The 20,720-nt window shown below is 41.3% G+C and overlaps 1 protein-coding gene across 1 annotated transcript in view; it reads right to left on the reverse strand.

The window, feature by feature from the left end:
* The window catches only part of LOC122798187 (squalene monooxygenase-like), a 1,523,743-nt gene that overhangs the window by 1,412,891 nt on the left and 90,132 nt on the right, over positions 1–20,720 (reverse strand). The window lies entirely within an intron of this gene.

Consider the following 20,720-nt stretch of genomic DNA (forward strand, 5'->3'; position numbering starts at 1 on the left):
TTTGGTATTAATGGTATACTGAAGAATTAATTAATTTTACAGTAAATTTTATCATGGCACCTCGGCTTGATGCTTCCAAAATCTAAAGCTGCCTAAATAAGTTTACTATATATGCAAAACAAACATTTTATATACATTTTACTAAGTGAGCATTGACCAGTCACAAATAAACTAGTACAAACATGACACAACAGAAACAAGTGAAACATATTTTAAACCTCCGTCTCATGTGAACACATTCCTCCTGATTAACTTCAGCCTCAATTCATTGACCCCTTATTAATGATCATTTTCATGGAGATTGTTCCTAACAACTGACTGTTTATTTTTAATCACTGTATATAAAGGGCTGAGCATCTAAAATGGCTTTCTACATTCTCTTGAAACCTTCCATGAATAACACTGGGATGATGCGTTATAAAACAGCAGCCCTAGTCTTCTCCTACACTGAAAGAAAAAAGATCATCTGGATCTTTAGTTTTAACAAAAATGCTATTTTACAGATATTTAAAAAATGAAAGTTAACATTTAATTAGAAAAGTATAGTCACTAGACAAGCACTGCATTCCCTTTCACGAAGAGATGTAACACACCCATGCTAAGTATAATGCAACATACCATACAGTCACTATAAAAGGCCAGTAAAATGCTACATTTGCTACACATGTATATCCCCATATACAGTTCAAATGAAAACCTTCTTGGAATTCTCTCTATAAAGTGATGTACAAAATGAATCTAGTACTGGTATTCCATCCTTAATGACTTAAATGCTGAACAATGCCAAAGCTGGGCTGACAGTAGTGTCAAGGTCAGCACAGACTATTTAGTGGTGTTCTATTTCCTGCAATGGACAAATTTTATGGCCTGTGTTTTTTTTTTACTTTTACTGTTATCAGTAAGCCATGGTGGTGCAGCGGTAGCATTGTCGCCTCACAGCAAGAGGTTCTCCCATTCGATTCTCAGTTGGAGCACCTTCTGTGTGGAGTCTGCATGTCCTCCTCGCGGTTGAGTGGCATTCGAAAGACATGCTTGAATGGGTGTGCCTTCGTTGAAGGTTGGGCATCGGGCTGGCACCTCGGCACCATAAAAATCTACTGCCAATCATTAGCGGACCGGAGTTCCACTGTGGCGACCCCTAACAGGGAAAAGCCGAAAGAAGAAGAACAACTGTATTTTCAAATCAAAACAGATATAGCATCAGCAGGCATTGTATTTCCCAAAGGGTAAAAGCATCACAAAGACAAACCATTTACTAAAAACAGCAAGATTCAACAAAGCTAATGTACTCATTGAGTAATACCTTAAACATCTGTAGAGGAGTCCCATGGGATATATGCAAATAGCAAGACAGTAAAAAGCACAATGAACCAGTAAACCACAGCTCACGACCAGAGCAATCACAAGGACCTGGAACCAGATAATGTTTTACAAAAGACTCCTTTATTGCACTTTATATCCTCTTTAAATCCACAGTTAAAAACAGCTCTTCCAAAAAACGAAAACAAGAAATTATTGTCAAGCGCTTTCGCCCGGGCTCTCCCAGGCTTTATCAAGACAACTATAAGTGGAAAAGCACTTCCTTTATATACATTTGCCTACTCCCCTGCTTCTCTAATTGGATCGTTGGACTTAATTAATTAACTTTAATTATTTTTATTTTTATTTTTGTTTCTGTTATTAACCACAACCAAATGATATGACTTGAAAAATTCTAATAATTGATGTTATTTAAAAACATTTAAAAACCTTAGAAATAAACTAACAAGTTGATAAAAATAGGGATAAAAATAACAATAAAAAACATACATAGACTTTATGTCATAATTACACTTTTAACAATCCACTTTAGCAGCATTATATGGTCCATAAATTAATAAATATTTTATGGTATACCTTACATGTAAAACAGTTTTTATTTATTTATATGTAAACCAAACTGGATTATTGTGAAAATATTCTTAAACTTGTCTGTGCTATACCACAAAATATATTTTTGTAAACCTTGTTTCTTAAATGTAATAAAAGGACAAAAATATAGGAAGAAAGTATATATATATATATATATGCTTAAAAACAAACATATTTGTAAAGCTGTATAAAATACGTGTGTAAAAATACTTTCTATACCAATATTATGCTTGAATAGAAAATTTCTTTTTCCTAAAAATGCTAAAACTTCCTACAAAACCTATATATATGTATGCAAATGCATTACAGCTTTCTACTTATACATTCCTATATAATACCAAATAATGAAATGTATAACATTACATATAACCTTATTTACAACAATTTGGTGAAAAAACCATCGCTATTAAACCCTTATTACTAAGAATGTTGTAACAGTTATTTCATGGATATTAAACAGTTGCAACCTACTTGTGAACTACATTCTATTACAATTTGGCTCTTCGCAACTTCAAGACACTATTAATGCTTATAGCATCATTGAGGCCTGGTGGTTTTGTGGCATTTAATTTTAACTGCCATAATAGTTCTTTATGTTCTAGGGATGTCTCCCAGTCACCTCCTCTTACACTGTCAGTTGCTTGTTCCAACACAAAAAATTTTAAGCACATATTTTTGCAATTAAGAGAATGCTTAAAAAACGCATTCGATTCCTTCTTATTTTTAATTTCATAAATGTGCTCATATACCCTTCTTTTTAGGGTTCTTTCAGTCTTTCCAACATAAAAACATAAACAGTGTTGACAAAATCCCAAGTAAACCACACCTTTCGAGTTACAATTAAAATGGCCAGATGGAAATAAATTTATGTTTCTTGATTTTAAGTAAATACCCTTATTGTTCAAAATAAAACAACATTGGTTACAGGAATTACATTTATAAGTTCCTCTAATAGGTTGATTTACAGTATTATTAGGTTGGACCTCCCTCTCCAGTAGTTCCTTCAAATTACGGTCCCTTCTTCTAATAAATTGAGGTTCACTGGGAATACTTTTTTTAAGGTCGTCATTGATGGAAAGTATGGGCCAAAATCTCCTAATCGTATTTTCAATTTCTACATTATTGCTATTGTATGTGTATGAAAAAGAAGGTTTGGTTACCTTATCACTATTTTTTGTGTTAACCATCTCTTGTATTTCTGTTATGCCAAGCAAAGGGGGGTAAAGTGTGTTCCTTTTTTGAGAAATTTCATTATATAAGGCCTCAAATAAATTGTTTGGGTAACCCTTTTCTAAAAATAATTCCCTTAGGTATCCACATTCCCTTTGGAAAAGGTTATCCGTACTACAAATTCTTGATGCTCTTATTAATTGGCCTTTTATAATTCCCCTTTTTTGGAAAAGTGGGTGGTTGCTTTCAAAATGTAATAGCATGTTTGAATAGGTATTTTTTCTAAAAATAGAAGATTCAAACTGTTTAGATATGTAGTTCTTCCTTAAAGTTATGTCCAAATAGTGTAATTCATAAGGATTAATTTTATGTGTGAATTTCAAAAAACTTGTGGAGGAATTAATATGCTGCATAAATTTTTCAAATTCAATACTATCACCTTCCCATAAGATACAAATATCGTCCAGGAATCTTTTGTAATGTGCAATATTTCTTGCCCACTTTGATGAAAAGATAAATTTGCTTTCCCAAAAGTGTAAAACCAAATTTGAATAGGCTGTGGCACACGGTGTGCCCATTGCAACCCCCTTCTTCTGCTTAAATACTTCTCCATTGAAAATAATGAAGTTATTATTTAAAATAACTTCCATAAATTCCACTAGTAAGTTTATTATGTTGCTGCTGAAATCTGATTTTTCAATGAGAATACTGCTAAACCATTCTAAACCAATGGTATGGGGTATACTAGGGAATAAATCCACTATATCTATGGTAATTAAATAACTAGTCTTGTCAAAAAGTTCATTTTTTATTCCCTTCAAAAATTCCCATGAATCTTTGCATATGCATTGTATTGTTGAAACAAGTTTTTTGGTGGCAATATCTATAAATTTGCCCAGAGGTTCAGTGATCCCTTTGGCACCAGCAACTATGGGTCTAAATTTTAGAGGGTCCAGGCCTTTGTGAACCTTTGGAATGCCAAATATAATTGGCGTTAATGGTTTGTGCACATAAAGGTAATTAAATAATTTTTCATTTAGGGCTCCCTGCATCAAATGGTCATTAAGCCTGCATTTAATTTTTGCATATGCTACATTTCTTTCATTAACAGAAACTTCTGAGTATTTTTCAGTGTCATGTAAAATGTTGGAAATGTGTGCTTCATATTCATTTTTATACATGAGGACCACCCCACCACCTTTGTCTGGTTTCATTGGTCTAATTCCCTCCTTTTTGAAGAGTTTTATGGTTTCAAAATGTTCCCTTGTAAAATTCTTTGCATTGTGCTCAATTTTGTTTGTTACTAAACTTCTAAAGTCAGTTTCTACCATATCCTCAAAAACTTTTAAGGTAGGGTGAAGTGGTGGGTTAAAAGTGCTTGCTCTTTGGAGGGGATTGTTCACTTTCTGCTCACCTTTAAAGTAAATATTTAAATTCATGTTTCTGGTGAATAATTTCAAATCCAAAATTGTTTTTGGGATGTTAATGGGTTTCTCAGGTACATAGTGGAAACCCTTTTTAAATAGTTCAAAAAACAAGTTATTCACCTGAACCTCGGTATAGTTATAGATAGAGAAGTTACCCTGCTTTACCATTGTGCAGGTTGGCAACTGGATTGTTTCTATCACTGGAAAGGACCCTGGAGCAATTATCTCCTGAATTTGCTCCACCCCTGGGCTGATTGATTCGCTTCTTTGTATGTTTGTCTCCCTGGGGCTTGATGAAAAACCTGGTTTTCCACCTGATTTGCTTTGTAGGGTGGTTTTCCTCCTCTTTTCGGGGTATAAGAATTGTTTTGAATATTATACCCTTCAGACCAGTCATTACGTACCCCTCTAGGCATGTTTCCATAATCTTGCTTTCAAGTCATATCATTTGGTTGTGGTTAATAACAGAAACAAAAATAAAAATAAAAATAATTAAAGTTAATTAATTAAGCCCAACGATCCAATTAGGGAAGCAGGGGAATAGACAAATGTATATAAAGGAAGTGCTTTTCCACTTATAGTTGTCTTGATAAAGCCTGGGAGAGCCCGGGCGAAACCGCTTGACAATAATTTCTTGTTTTCGTTTTTTGGAAGAGCTGTTTTTAACTGTGGATTTAAAGAGGATATAAAGTGCAATAAAGGAGTCTTTTGTAAAACATTATCTGGTTCCAGGTCCTTGTGATATATGCAAATAGCCCCTTAAAGACATACCAGTGTTTCCGCTACATGACTTCTGAATTTCTATGTACATGTACGTCTGTCACTATGAAATGCCTATAAACTATACATTTGCCACCTATGCATTAAAGTCAATATTCTAGTCATGCCTAACATTTAATTGAAATATATCTGAATATGGCAAAAATACTTCCGATTCTAACATTTTACCATAAAGGACTTAAATGCAGATTAATAAAGTTGACTCAGCCTTTTTTGCAAAAGAAGTTGTGGTGATGACACTTTCCACTGACAGAAAATATTTTTATTTTGAAGAAATATATAACATTGTTACTCTACTAAAATATCAACTCAATATAGACATATTCTGGACATATGTTTCCTTTCCCTCAGGGCAAAAGTCATACAGCCTTCATCTAATGAAAACGAATGCTTCGACATTCTAGAATGGGGCAGTGAAATTATTGTGCAAGTCCAAGTCTAAAGGTTACATTTAAAATATGATCGCAAACCTCTTTTAGACAATTATTAATAAAACTTTTGGAGAATTCCATTTTGATACTTAGATGCAGAATGCATGTATGACTTACTGACATTTGTGCAGCTGAAATCTGAATTTGATTGGCTTAGTTTTGTTCTGGTCAGTGCTAGAATTTTAGGTGATGGCATCTTTCTTGTTAAAGAATAGGTTCATAAATAAGTAATAGGTAATCATTTTACATACCATGACAAGTCTTGCGAATAACCGATATTCAACACCAAATCACTTCTTTAGATGTGCAGGATTTTAATTCTGATGTAATGCAAACTCAGTTAAATTATGTGCTTAGTCTGGAATAGAGCCTCTGCCCTTAAACTAAGTCATATCCCCAGATTCGGAAAGCTGTACATGGAGTGTCAGAATACTGCAGGAGCTGCTGCATGCAATATGGCTGTCGAGCGATCCAGGATCGAGATCCCAGGACGTGCACAAGCGCTTCTACACTATTTTGGCATGGACACTACTGCTTTATGCTAATTACCTCATTTTCTGGTGAAAACCATGCAAATGAGGGGAATTAGCAATCCAGGAAGCAGGCAGTTGTCCGTGCTTGACCAGTGTACAAAACAGAAATGTATTCAGGTAGTAGCTGAATACATTTCTGCAAATTAAAAAACGGAGGCATGACAGCTCGAAAGAAAGCATGTATTATAGTTAGTAGGCATGCCAATGGCCAACTATATGTCCACTGGCATGAAAAATAATTTAATTTTTATAAAATAAAACTTTTTTTTTTTTTTTGGCTTTTCTCATCCGTTTAAGCATAGGGCAGTGGTGCGCAAATTGGACAGTGACGAAAATTTTAAAAAAAATGTGAAAAAGCAATTTTCAGGGAAATTTGCATTTTGCCATTATAGTCAATGGCATGCAGAATGAAAACAATACCAGGGAACTGGTTGCTAAGGGGAAAGGCTCAGTATGAGTGCAGTAACTATGGAGTAAGGCAGTGGTGTATGCAAATGAGGGGAATCTTACTGAATCACAAATTTTTTCTAAGTGTCAGATTGCACCTAACCGTGTAGGTGCTCTAATAAGGTCATATAAGCATGAAAAGTAAATTACATCAAAAGGGGGTGTGTCAAGCACATTGGAGCACTATTGCATGGGTTTGCGCTTAGCTAAGCACAGCTATGAAAGGGGGTGTGTCTGAGGCTGTAATGTCTTACACCATGAAATGAAGAGCGTGTTCATGTCCAGGGAGGGACATGTCTGCTAAAACGTGTTTAACTTAGCTAAATGGGCTTATGATGTGTGTACTGGGACTTAAACAAAAAAAAAAACACAGGAAATGGTAGCACTTTGTATATGTAAGCAAGGGGATGTGTCTGAGGCTGTATAGCCTTGTTTATCTTGTCTAAATGGGTGTGCATGATGCGCACCGGGATTTAAACCACAAAAATAAAAAAAATACAGGAAATGGCAAGTGAAACAAGAAAAAAGGGATTTAGCAGAATAGAGGCAGGCAAATACAATTAATAGAGCTGGCAGGTGGAATGTATCATACTAAGCCAATCAAACAAGCAGCATCTGAGGCACACCACTATAAACTATACAAACACCTTTTAGTCTGTTTTTTTCCCACAAACTCTGCACCACCGGTGTACACAGATGGGGAAATTTTACCTGACAAAACTAACAAAATGTTAGGTGCTGCTGTTGCTCTCATACATCAGTATATGCAAGAGGCTAAGGGTGGTGAAGAGGACAATGCTGACAACTGCCCCAGACTTATGAGGAGGAAGAGAAGAGTGTTCAGGCCCAGGGTAACCTACCAAGGGCTAGATGATCTGGAGATAGTAGAGCGCTACAGGGTGGACAGAGACGTATTGCAACAAATTGTGGAGTTGTGCCGGCCTCACCTCACATCCAGAACAAACAGAGGGGAACCCATCCCAGTGGATACCAAGTTATGTGTAGGTCTATGAATACTAGCTACAGGTACTTTCCAAAGAGCAACTGGGGATATCATGAGGGTCACACAGGCATCTGCATCCAGGATACTTCACCAGTTGCTGGATGCCATGTGACCACATGCCGAGGAGCACATTAAATTCCCAGCATCCGTGAGGAGCTGACTGGCAATATGCATCTCTTCCACCATGTAGCAGACTACCCAAAGGTACTGGGTGCCATAGACTGCATGCACATCCACATCAAAGCACCACCTGGTGACCGAGGTATGGTCTACATAAACTGCAAGGGGTTCCCCTCCATCAACTGCCAGGTCATGTGTGACACCTAGGGAATTATCATGAATGTGTGTGCTGGTTGACCTGGAAGCTATCACGACTCCCACATATGGCATTCCTCACAGTTGTATCAGTGGTTTGCCAGGGGGGACATACTGTATGGCGATTTAGTCTGGGATGCTGCCTACGCACTGGAGCCATGGGTGATGACACCCATCAAAAATGCACAAACACCCACTCAAGAACACCATAATGAGGCACACGCACAAACCAGGATCATTATAGAGCATGTGTTTGGGATGCTCAAGTCATGGTTCTGCTGTCTTGACATATCTGGTGGGTCCTTGCAGTACTCTCCAGCCACATGTGCACACACGGTCATAGTATGTGCTATGCTACACAATTTGATCCTGTGGAAACAGCTGCAGCAGGAACAAAATGGGGAAGGGCCACACAGACCCCACCATTGCCAAGGCCTCCACAGGTGCAGAGTGGCTCAGAGGAGGAACATCCTGAGCCTGCTCCTGTAGGCAGACGAAGGTTTGCCCGGTATGTCCTGGCCTTGGCAAAGAGGCAATGCATAGCACATACACTGACACTGTAGGGCCCCAGGGACTGATCTCTTTCTCCCTGTGACTCACCCACACAGTAAAATGGATACCAAACATCACACCACCTACACCTGACCATGTATAGGCAATGTATTGTGTGCATCCGACATAGTCAGCCCTCAAGTACCACCCTCACAACAGCTGCAGGCAATAGGTAAGTCAGTCTCTGTAACAAATTAAAATAATGGGGTGGACTTTTCTTATAGCATATCTATGGTATTGATCTAGCATGTAAGGGAATGGGGTGGCTGACTGGTATAGCAGCAGACAACTGATAGTTCTGTGGGGCAGCAAGATGTGTATCCCCAGTACTGCCCTACCCACACCATGCAGTACCACCCTAGTCAACAAATACCACTGTAGTATATGTGGAGAGCCAAATAACTGGGGGGGGTGTAGGTCACATGCATGGATGTCAAAGTGGGGGTCCCATACTCACCACCAACCCCCACACAGCAGATCAGCTGTAGACAACCATACAGAAATGTCTGGAAAAGGCCCCCACATGGCGACACACATGAAATCCCCACCCACAGACTTTTACACAGTGATATCACAGCAGGTCTGTCAGTGTCAGTATGGCTTTGAAAGGTAAGAAGTCTGAAACTACAAATGTCTATGCCAGAACAATTTGACCTGTGGTTGATACTCTTACACCTGTAGTCTGAAAGATAGGGCACACCACTATGCTACATGGAACCAAAATGTTAAATAAATATCAGCACAGTCTGTGCAGATGTGTATCGTGTACAGTCCTGTCACCCCCTCATAGTCCCATAGAAATGCAGTAACATTTTCCTAGACTTAAGCACCATCCAGCTGTCACCCAGACTGATGGCACAATAGTAACAGAAAGCAATTGTCAGTAACACTGACAGTCAACTTACTGGTGCCATCCCAGGGGTGTCTCCTGCTGGCAGCCTGAGAGCACATGATCATCAGAATGCACTGCCCTGCTACAGATGGCCTGCATCTGTCACACCTGGCCTAGAGGCCTCTGGCGAATGCCTATGCCTCACCCACATTGCCCTTTAGGGAGTGTCGTGGGGTCCACAACACCAACATAACACAGTCCACAAAATGCAAAGAAAGGCCATGCTGACAACTGCTAGGAGCAAACCTGCCAGCCTCAGGGAGTCAGAAATCAGGACAAAGCCATAAATAACGGGGTGATGAATGTCAAAAAAGAAGGACACCTGTGAAATACTGCTCTAATAATGTTATAAAGTTGATAGAATGATTTGTAGTAGCATGGAATGTCTGATGGGTATGAAGTCAGCAACTGTAATGTCAACTGTCTGTAAAATCTGACTTCACTCCTGAGTGTCAAATGGCATATATGACAAATGTCTGCTAAAACCAGCCCTGTAACCCTTGCAAACCATACATTACTGAGAGAATGATTGTATGGCCCATTGTCCCCACATTTTGCTAGGCTATCTCCAGATATCCTGCACCAACAGGTTGACAGGTATGGCTGTAGCACAAAACAAACCACACTTGTTTGGGTAACCAACAAGATATATGGGTCATGGATGTGGACATTCTGTGATACTCTGTACAGTTGACAGGCAGGTCTAGGAGTTTAAATATGGGAATGCACCCATTGCAGGCAGGCCTCACCCTGGAAGATGGTGACATGTTTGTCCCCACAGAACCCTGGACCACAGCCATGGGGAGTAACACACCCCTACCTGATCACTTATTCTATGCAAAATCCTGACCCCAACATGTGGCCATCCAAGCAAAATGAGGTGGGACATACATATATGTGTGTCAAACACACACCTCCAGGCTGGTCAAACAGTCTGATACACAAAAGACCCTTCAAGTGCAGTCAGTCATTGAGGAGAGCCTAATGCAAAGTACTTGTAGCTATAGACAAACAAATATGCCCAGGACACCCCCCTCCCCACATATCCTATCCCCTACAAATCTATCTGGAGTCTACCTGTCACCCTAATCCTGTCTGATTTATATTACCCAACTGTGGACTGGAAACCAGACCAGGCCAGAACATAAATACACAGAGATTTCACCATTGTAATATATCACCAAGGTTCTGAACCATTTCCACAGCACCAGCAGTCAATTGCTTGTAGGCACACCCCTCAACAGGCTGGATAGTGCAAGAATGCATAGCATTTAGCCCATAAACGTTGTGTGTGCATCATCCATCCTGCATTCCTCTGGTAAATCACTGTGAAGATCTGAGGAGGTATGTCACCAGGTACTGAAACAGTACCTGACAGTGTCAAATGGCATATATGACAGATGTCTGCTAAAACCAGCCCTGTAACCCTTGCAACCCATACATTACTGAGAGAAATTGTCACAATGATTGTATGGCCCATTGTTCCCACATTTTGCTAGGCTCCAGATATCCTGCACCAACAGGTTGACAGGTATGGCTGTAGCACAAAACAAACAGAACTGGAGTACAACAATCCCTGGAATGGAGTCCTACATGTACTATAGAAGGACAGTCATGGCATGCTTATGCACTTAGAGAAATATCAGTAGGATCTAGGAATGAATAGACCTTCCCCACCCAATGCACTTTCCATTGCCCCACCTTAGCAGTCCTGAAGATGTCTGTCACCATAGAAGTCACTTTTGTTAGACCCAGCCCCATAAGCTCTGTGGTGCATGCAATAACTGCATAACACTATAGTAAAAATAACTAGTTAGGTAGGACTTCTAATGTCAGTCCTGGCAAATGTTAAAGTGTGTGTGTGTGTGTGTGTGTGTGTGTGTGTGTGTGTGTGTGTGTGTGTGTGTGTGTGTGTGTGTGTGTGTGTGTGTGTGTGTGTGTGTGTGTGTCTGTGTATGTTCACAACTAAAAGCTTTTGGGTCCATTCAGAACCACTACACTTCCCCTTTCCCTACTTTTTATGCCATTCCCACCCATGACACTTCACAGTGCCCCACATTATCAGTCCAGATGATGTCAATCCTTTATCAGCAACCTTGGCCAGCTGTCAGCCCTATAAGCTCAGTAGTGCGTGTGATAAATGCTTAGTACTATAGTACAAATGACTCGTTTGCCTGGGGTTCTACTCTTCCAGCAAATGTGTGTGTGGATATGTATGTTTGTAAGTAGAAGTATTTTGATATGTTTTCCATCCACTGCCCTACTTTATCAGTCCTGCTGATGTCATTCCCCATATCAGCACCTTTGGCCAACTCTCAACCCATGAAGCTCTGTAGCACGTGTGGTAGCTCAGTAACACTATGATGCAAATCACTAATTAAATAGGGGTTCTACTCTCACATCTGACATGTGTGTCTGTTTGTAAGACAAAGTGTTTTGAAAGGTTAAACACCCACCACACTACTTTATCAGTCCTGCTGATGTCATTCCGTTTATAGGTTCACAAGTGTGTAGTAGGTAATGGCCCAGGAGCCTTAACAAGCCTAGAACATAGAAGGGCCCTGCCATTGTGCCACCCAATGTTACGTCTCAGTGCCTTTATCAAGTATAGCCACTGCAGTGATCCTTGGGCTGAACTATTACCCATCCACTCATCAAGATTTCTCTAGAACAGAGTCAGCTAGGTGCTGTGCATGACATGTATGGGAAGTGTATTCCAGGGCATGTGCAGTCTCTTGGTGAGGAACCTGCCCCACCATCATGTTGTGGTGATTGTGGTACTGAGGTAGATGTCTCTATAGTGTGTGGTGTGGATGGATTTATATGTATCATTTCTAAGCCAGCTGGGTCAGACATGGCTTTTTAAATCAAGCACAGATAGCTACTAATTAGGTGGTATGACACAGCGAATGACTTGGGTCTGATGAGTCTGTCTGTGTAGGATGTGTGTTTAATGCCTATTGACCCCTTTATTAGGTGCTTCTGTGGTTTCCCCAGCTGTAGCAGGTGTCTAGTGAGGTACATGGCAAATGGGCCATAATACTTGAGGAGTGGTCTAATGAAGGAATAGTAGACAGAGATCATTACCTCTGTCTTCCTGGATGCAAAACCCTTAGTAATGCAATGTGCCATATAGAAGGACTTCCTGACCACAGTGGCAATGTGGTGCTTGAAGGAGAAGCTGGTTCCAGCCTGTGTCCCCAGATCTATTATAACACATACAGTGTTCATTGGGCTCCCATCGGTGTGGTACTTATTGGGAACTGACTGTTTTACCAATGGGGATGATGATGCATATTGTGGTGTTATGCTTCTGGGCATGGTTTCCACACCACTCAGTCATCTCAGTGAGGCCTTTCTGTGGGATGTGTGCATCACTTGTAGAGTTAATGGTAGCTCCCAGCTTGCAGTCCTCTGTGAACTTGGTCAGCCAGAGTTCCTCTATGTTGGGCTGGACTCTTGAGAAGTAGATGCTGGACATGACACTACCCAGTTCTGATCCCTGTGGGACTCCACCTGTGACTGCTTGCCAGTCTGACCTGGAGTTTGCCACTGTCATATACTTGTGCGTTTTGTGAACCAAGTTGCAAAACAAACAATCATATATGGGTTGATGCCTAGTTTGTGGAGTTTATCAATAATCCTTCACTGAGGAATAGTATAACAAGCTTTGGACAGATAGATGTAGGCTGTATGCAGTGCCTTACTGCCGTACACAGCCCTGGTGACCCAGTCAAAGACATCAACCAGCTTGAGCAGGCATGATCTGCCATTCACAAAGCCAAACTGTGTGGGTCTAGAGTTAGGAGATCATCTATATCTTGATCAATCAGGTCCCTGATTATGTGGTCCATACCCCTACATAGTAGACTTGACAGGCTAAGGGGACAATAATCCCCAGGGTATGTAGATGCTACCCCTTTATGGAGAGGGATGACTGTAGCAGTGTGCCATGTTTGAGGGACAAAGCCTGAGGTGAGGCTGTGACTGACCAAGGCACACAGATTTGGTCCAAGGTCTCTTTGTTTGTTATGTAAAACACAGCCATGGATATGTTGGTGTCCCATGGAAGCTGTATTCTTGCCTGTGGACAATGCAGGTCTAACCTGGCCTGCAGTACTGCTGGGTGCCTGCCATTCATCTGTCATTGTGATTGTACATATGTGGGGGGGGGTAAAGTTGGCACTGAATGTGTTGCCACGACTGTGGCCAATATCTGTTGTCTCAGGATAGGCATTAGCATTGTGTAGTAACTCACAGCACTTGTGTTTAATGCTGTGGTGGTTCATTCTGTAACTATCAAAGGCTTTTGTGATTGTTGTCAGTGTCTGCTGCATTTCTGCCTTCATAGATGCCTGTAGGGGATTCCATGAGGGATCCCAAGTTGTGTTTGAGGCTAATAAGGGGGTTCAACAGTCATGGGATACCACCTTTTTCTGCAACAGTGTCCTCCTTTTGTTGTACACTTTAGTAATGGCAGGGGAACATCACATTGTCTCCCAATGTTTGGAAGACAGTGTCTGGGTTCTGTTGGCTATGGCTAGTACCATGCATTCATACACCTGTTTGTACAATGCATATGTGTATGATTTGACAGTCATGCAGCTATTTCCCATTGCCATAAGTGCAGTGAAGTCATCCACCCATGTGTTTATAGCTGCAAAGTCAGCTTTGGAGAGGTTTTGCATGGTGGTTACCTTTGTGGGGGTGTGGTTGGCATGTTGAGTTCCATGTTGATTACAGCCTATATGGATCTCATCAGGTAGGGACTGACAACTGTGGATGAGCAACAGTCCCATATGTAAGTAGTCAACACAGGCCAAGGTTGTTCCATCCTCTACCAGAGGTCAGTTTGAGACAGTTCAGGACATTGGAAATGATGAATTCAGGAAGTGTTGGGCCACTACACTGGTGCTTGGCTACTTTCCCCAAGTGATTGAGGGGTAGTTGAAGTTTCCTACTATGTCAGTGTTGAGTTGGACCTTCATAGATGGCAGGGTGTTGAGAAATGTGCATTGACAGTCTAGGGACATGGATGTGGACCTATAGCAGGCTATGGTCTGGATTGCACTATTACCCCAAGGCAGTTGTACCGGAAGTATCACTGATGCATTATGCTGGGATACTAGTCTGGAGGTGATCCTATCCATAATGAATATGGAGACAACACCACCTGTGGAGGTGTAATGTGGTCCATGTTTGTGGGCTTCCACCTGTGGGATGCATCATACCCTGTTACTGGAGGGCTGCAGTCTGCTGCTGTGAGCCACCTCTCCATTACAGCAGAAATGTTAATGGCCTCCACTCCAAGGACTGCTTTGAGTGACTGCATCCTGACAGTTAGATGTTTACTGTTGAGCAGCATGATCCTTAGATTGCATACACGTCTAGCTGTTATGGTGGTAATAACATTTGGAACACTGCCTAATAAGGCAGTATACAGGGGACAAGACACTTAGACAGTACCTGGAAACCCAGGACTGACAAATGTAGGACATCTGTGGCAAGTCATTGAGGTCTGTCAATCATGTTATCCCAAGCAGAGAGATACTGGATCCCCTGAGAATGACACAAAACACGGAAGCCAATGTTGCAGTCAATCATCTGTTGATAGTACTGCAGCATCATTCTGGGTAACGGCAGTATACTGATCAAGGCTACTGTCACACCTGCCTGGAACACATAATCAGAGAGTTCAACCATGTTTCTTGTCATGTAGTCCAGGAAGGTGTGCCCCAGGTCATTCACACCCACATGCATACAGAGTAATACTTGTAGTTGTTGTGGAGTGCCATGACTTGCTGTGTCATGTGTTGGATGCTGCCATGTTATAGATATTTGGCTGTTACCTGCTCCATATTCAACTTAGGTAGTTGGATATGTGTGTGCCTCAGTTCTGAGTTACCCATGATCACTGTATTGTGCAATGTGGTTAGCCTTAGGAGCATAGTTTGAGGGGCACACTGTGCAGGTGAAATATGTGTCCTTTGGCATGTGCCATGTCATGGTTTCTGAGTGGGTGTCTGTCTTGCTGGTCTGTGCTGTTTGGGTAAATGTCCATTGACTGCCTCTGTGATGGTGGGTGTGTGACTTTTCACTGTATGTCATGGCTGTCAAAGTGAATGTCATGGTGAGTTATGTGTTCCTCATGGTGTGGTGCAGGTGTTGATATTATCCTCGTGACCTGCTAGTCTAGTCATAGGTTCATAGGTTCATAGGTTCATAGGTTGTCACTAGGCTATGGGCCCTAGGGCCTATACAAATCTAGTCACAACAATTTCCTTGTTATTTCTTCCCACAACATTTACTTCCCTGGACCCTTCTCTATCAGGGGGATTGACGTAATCCCCAGGGTAATTTCCTATCTCCCATCCAGTTGTCAAGGTTCCTTTTGAAAAGGGCCAAGGAAGAGCTCTGCTTGACATGTATGGGCAGTCTATTCAAGAGTATGGGGAGTCTCTGGGTCAGGCACCTATCCCTCCAGCATGTTTTGTTTATTATGATGATAAGGTTTAGGCCCCTGGAGCATGTGGCTCTGATGGATTGGGATTTCTTTAAGTGGAGCATATCCAACAGCTCTGGGGTTGACATGCCCTTGTATGTTAAGTAGAGATTGCCTCTGAGTAGATGATATGCAACAGAGTATAGCTGGAGTTTTTTAGTCGGTCAGCATAGGGCATCTGCTTTTGGTCTGTGATTCTTTTAGTGAGGTGTTTCTGTGGCCTTTCCAGTTGTTGCAGATGACTTGTGAGGTACATACCAAATGGGGCATTGTACTCTATGATGGTCTAATGAGGGATGAGTACAGTGGGACAATGACCTTTTTTCTGGATGAAAAGCCTTTAGTGGTGAGGTGTGCCACATAGAAGGATTTCCTGACTGTTGTGGCGATGTGGTTATCGAAGGTGAAACCACTGTCCACCTGTGTTCCTAAGTCTCTTATTACACTTTCAGTGTTTAGTGTACTGCCACCTATGTGGTAATTCATGGGTACATGGTTTTTCCCAAAGGGGATAACTATACACTTCTTAGCGTTGAGCTTGAGCCCATGGCTCTGGCACCAAGCATCTGTTTCTGTAAGGCCCCTTTGGAGAATATCCACATCATTTGGGGATTCAGTAATGGCTCCCAGTTTGCAGTCATCTGTGAACTTTGTTAGTCAGAGTCTCTCAGTGTTGGCCTGTACTTCAGAGAAGTAGATGCCAAACAAGAGTGGTCCGAGGACTGAACCCTGAGGTACTCCACTTGTCACTTGTTTGGAGCTGGATTTGGAGTTGGCTACTTTTACACTGTGGGTTCTGTCAGTAAGCCAGTTGGCAACCCATCGAGTGACGTAGGGATTTATGCCCACCTTAGTAAGTTTATCTATGATTCCAGAGTGGGGGATGGTGTTGAAGGCCTTGGCAAGGTTTAGATAGGCTGTGTGGACTGCCTTACCCTTGTCCATGGCTCTGGAGACTGATTCAAAGAAGTCAATCAGGTTTAGAAGACATGATCCACCCTTCATAAACCCAAACTGGGTGGGGTCCAGTGTTTGAAGGTTGCCAATGTCTTTGTTTATAAGTTCCATGATGATGCATTCCATGGCCTTGCAGATCAGGCTCTTCAGACTGATGGGACAGTAGTTCCAAGAATCCAAGGTGGATCTCCCCTTGTGGAGTGGGTTAACTGTAGCTGTGCAGCACTCAGTGGGCATGAAGCCTGAGGTGAGGCTATGACTAAACATGACACTTAGGTGAGGTGCCAGTTAATTTGGGAGTTCATGTAGTACACAGCCTAGGATGTCATCTGGTCCCATGGATGCTGCATTCTTAGCTTTGGAGAGTGCAGTTTTTACCTGTATGGCCATGATTATCAGTATTTGGCAATCTTTCTGAACTGAGATGGTCCCTTTAGGGGGTGAGAGGGGGGTGAAGGTGACACCGAATCGATCCGCCAGGATCTTGGCAATATCCTTGGGATTAGTATATTTAATGCCATTCTGTTGTAGCTCAGAGCAGATCTGAGCATTTCCATTTAGATTCTTCACATAGTTATAGAATGCCCTGTGGTTGTCTTTGGAATCTTTGGCAATTTTATTTTCTTAACTAGCTTTGGAGGATTTTATGAGGGATCTCAGCTTCTTGCTGAGGCTGGTAAGGGAGTATTTTTTACATCCTGAGATTTTTCTCTTTTCTGCAACAGTTTCTTCCTTCTGTTGTATAGTTTGTTTATGACAGGAGATCACCAGATTGGCTTCCTTTTTTTGGAGGATAGCGTCTTGGTTCTATTTGGCATGGCATGATTCATGCATAAGTGGATGTGTTCAACCAGTGCTTTAGTGTAGGATTCAGCAGTCAAACTTTCAGTTCCCATCTGCATGAGTTTCATGAAGTTTGTCACTTCTGACTTGAATAGCATGAAGTTGGCCTTGGAAAAGTTTTTTATGGATGCTTGCTTACTGGGGGGTGGGGTGGGGGTGGGATGTGGATGTCAAAGGTGATTAGCTTATGGTCAGACCTAACCAATGAGGGGTGACCATTGGTGAGGAGCATTGATTTCCCATGTTGGTAATGACCAGGTCCAGGATATTAGAGCCCCGGTGGGACTATGCATTAGTTGATCTAGGGCATTGGAATTTATGAATTCCAAGAACTGTTGGGAAAAAGTGTTGGTACATGAGTAGTTTTCTCAGTTAATGGCAGGATAGTTGAAATCACCCAGTATTAGATTGTTTGGTTGCATCTTAATATTTTCCAGTATGTTTAGAAAGGTGTAGTGAAAATCTTGAGGCATGGTGGGGGATCTGTAGCAAGCTACGATTTGAATTGCAGTCTTACCTAGTGTTAGTTGCACCTGGAGAATTTTGGATGCATTGTGTTGGGCAACTAGCCTGGAGGTGTGAATATCTTTGGTGAATATGGACACTCCTCCACCTTCGGTCCTGGTTTGGTGGCTGAAAAGTGTGGTAAGAGTTGTAGCCTGGTATTGCAGGGGTGATCTCTGGAGCCTTGAACAATGTCTCAGTTACTGCACAGATATCGATGTTCTCCATTTTTAGGAGTGCCTCGAGAGAGTGCATTTTGTGGTTTAGACTTCTAGCATTGAGTAACATTACCTTCAGATTTTTCATACTTGAACCTTTTACGGTGGTGGTTTTGTCCTTCGTGCCTTGCCTAAAAAAGGGACTATAGGGGTAGCAAGAGCCATAGCTAGTAACCTAAATCCCAGGGGCGACAGATGCAGACCATCTCTGGCAAAGCATTGTGGTTTGTTGATCATGTCATCCCAGCAGACAGATATTGGATCCCCTTTGAATGACACCAGATGTTTAGCCAATTGTTGAAGTCAATCATTTTGTCCTTATACTGTGGTATCATTCTGGGCAAAGGCAGGATGCTACTCAGGGCTTGGGTCATACCTGACTAGGCCACATGATCCAAGAGCTCTTCCATGTCTCTTTTCATGTAGTCCAGGAAGGTATGTCTCAAGTCATTCACTCCAACATGGACAATGACAGAGTCATATTTGTACTTGTTCTGAAGTGACTTGAATGCATGCATTATGTGGTGGATCCTGGCACCCAACAGGCAGCTGACTGTAATTTTCCCCTTGTTCAGTCTGGTGAGTGGGACATCAGTGTGCCTGACTATACAGTCACCTATGACTAAAGTGTTGGGTACATTGTCTTGCCTTATGGTCTGTTGTTGGGTGGCACACTGGTGTTGTGAGCTATGTGATACTTTGGTTGTGAATGGTGTTTGTTTGTGTTTCAGCTTTAGAGGTCCTTATTGCTTGGGCAGGTTAATGTTAAGGGCCTCTGCATATGTGGGTTTAGTGTTGCTATGTGTGGATGTTGGTAGTGAGGGTGAAGGGCTATGTGTTGCTTGAGGTGTAGTGCTGGTGTTAAACTTCTCCTCTTGATTGTCTAGCACAATCTTGGCTGGAGAGAGCTTTGCTGTCAGTTTGGCTATGTAAGTGCATCTCTCACAGGTTGTAGTGTTGGGTGGTAGGAGGAGAGGATTGTCTGTGTATATGAGGCAATTCATAAGTTCATAGATTAATACTAGGCTACCTGCACTTGCGAGCCATTTTAAGCCCAGTCATTTTAAGCCTAGCCAATTATCCCTTGTGAGACTCAAACCATGCACCTTGTGTTTATAAGGCAAACACCTTAACCATTAGGCCACCCTCCCAACCCCTATGTTGCTGCATTGCCCTAGTAGGCCCAGATTCACCAGGTGGACAGTAGAAATCAATGGATGTTGACCCTTGGACATGCCTGATTAGGTGCTTTTTTTGTTTTGTTTTTTTGTAAAGTACAAGAGCTGTTTTCCCTTACCTTGGCAAGGTACTTTGCAATGATAAGCTATTTGGTGTCTATGATTAATTTCTCCTTATTAACAAGGAGCGTTGAGTGGTTTTATCAGTTTAAGGCTTCCTCATGCTTTCCAGCAGGTTTTAGAGCAAGTGCTAGTCACAGAGACTCCAAACAGAAAGAGTCAAGAATCAATGCAGTCGGGGGGGGGGTGTGGCCAAGGATGAACACAGGATAGCAGCAGATTTCTTCAGCTCCACCAACTTAACTGCACTGACAGGAAATAATTACTTTAAAAATCAACTAATGAAATAATTTTCTTTCTAAATACATTTGGAATATCAGTTTCTTGAATAATATCTAAAAAAGAAAGAAAATTTCAATAATTTTCCTGTCAGAAATCATCTTGGAAATTTCTCTTTCATCACCTCTGTTCAAAATGAGTTCCAGTAAGGCAAACAGTCAGGATTCCAGCATTAAGAAAGAGCTTCAGTCTCTGATATCTACTATTCAGCAACTAACAACCAAAATGGACAAACTGGATACTAAAATTGATAACTTCATAGAAAAAAACTACAAAACAAATGGATTTGTTACATCAAGACTTGCAACAACAGAAGGCTCAGATTACAGGCATAGAAGAGACTGTTAATGATATGGAGAACAAAATCCAGGAAGAAGAAATTAACATTGAGTTTTTGCTGAAGCAGAACACACACCTACAATCCAAACTTGATGACCTGGAAAACAGATCTAGACGCAATAATATTAGGATTTTTGGACTGCCAGAAAATATAGAAGGTAACAACATTACTTCCTTTTAAATACTTGGCTTCCCAAAACTTTAGATTTGTCAGAAGCATTTTCTTTTGGTATTGAAAGAGCCCATAGGTCCTTATCTAATTTTAACTCTAACAAAAAGTATCCTAGATCAGTTATAGTAAGATTTTTATCATCTTATG

This window comes from Protopterus annectens, chromosome 3.part1 (assembly GCF_019279795.1).
Source record: "Protopterus annectens isolate FY-2018-M chromosome 3.part1, PAN1.0, whole genome shotgun sequence".
Classification (NCBI taxonomy): Eukaryota; Metazoa; Chordata; order Ceratodontiformes; family Protopteridae; genus Protopterus; species Protopterus annectens.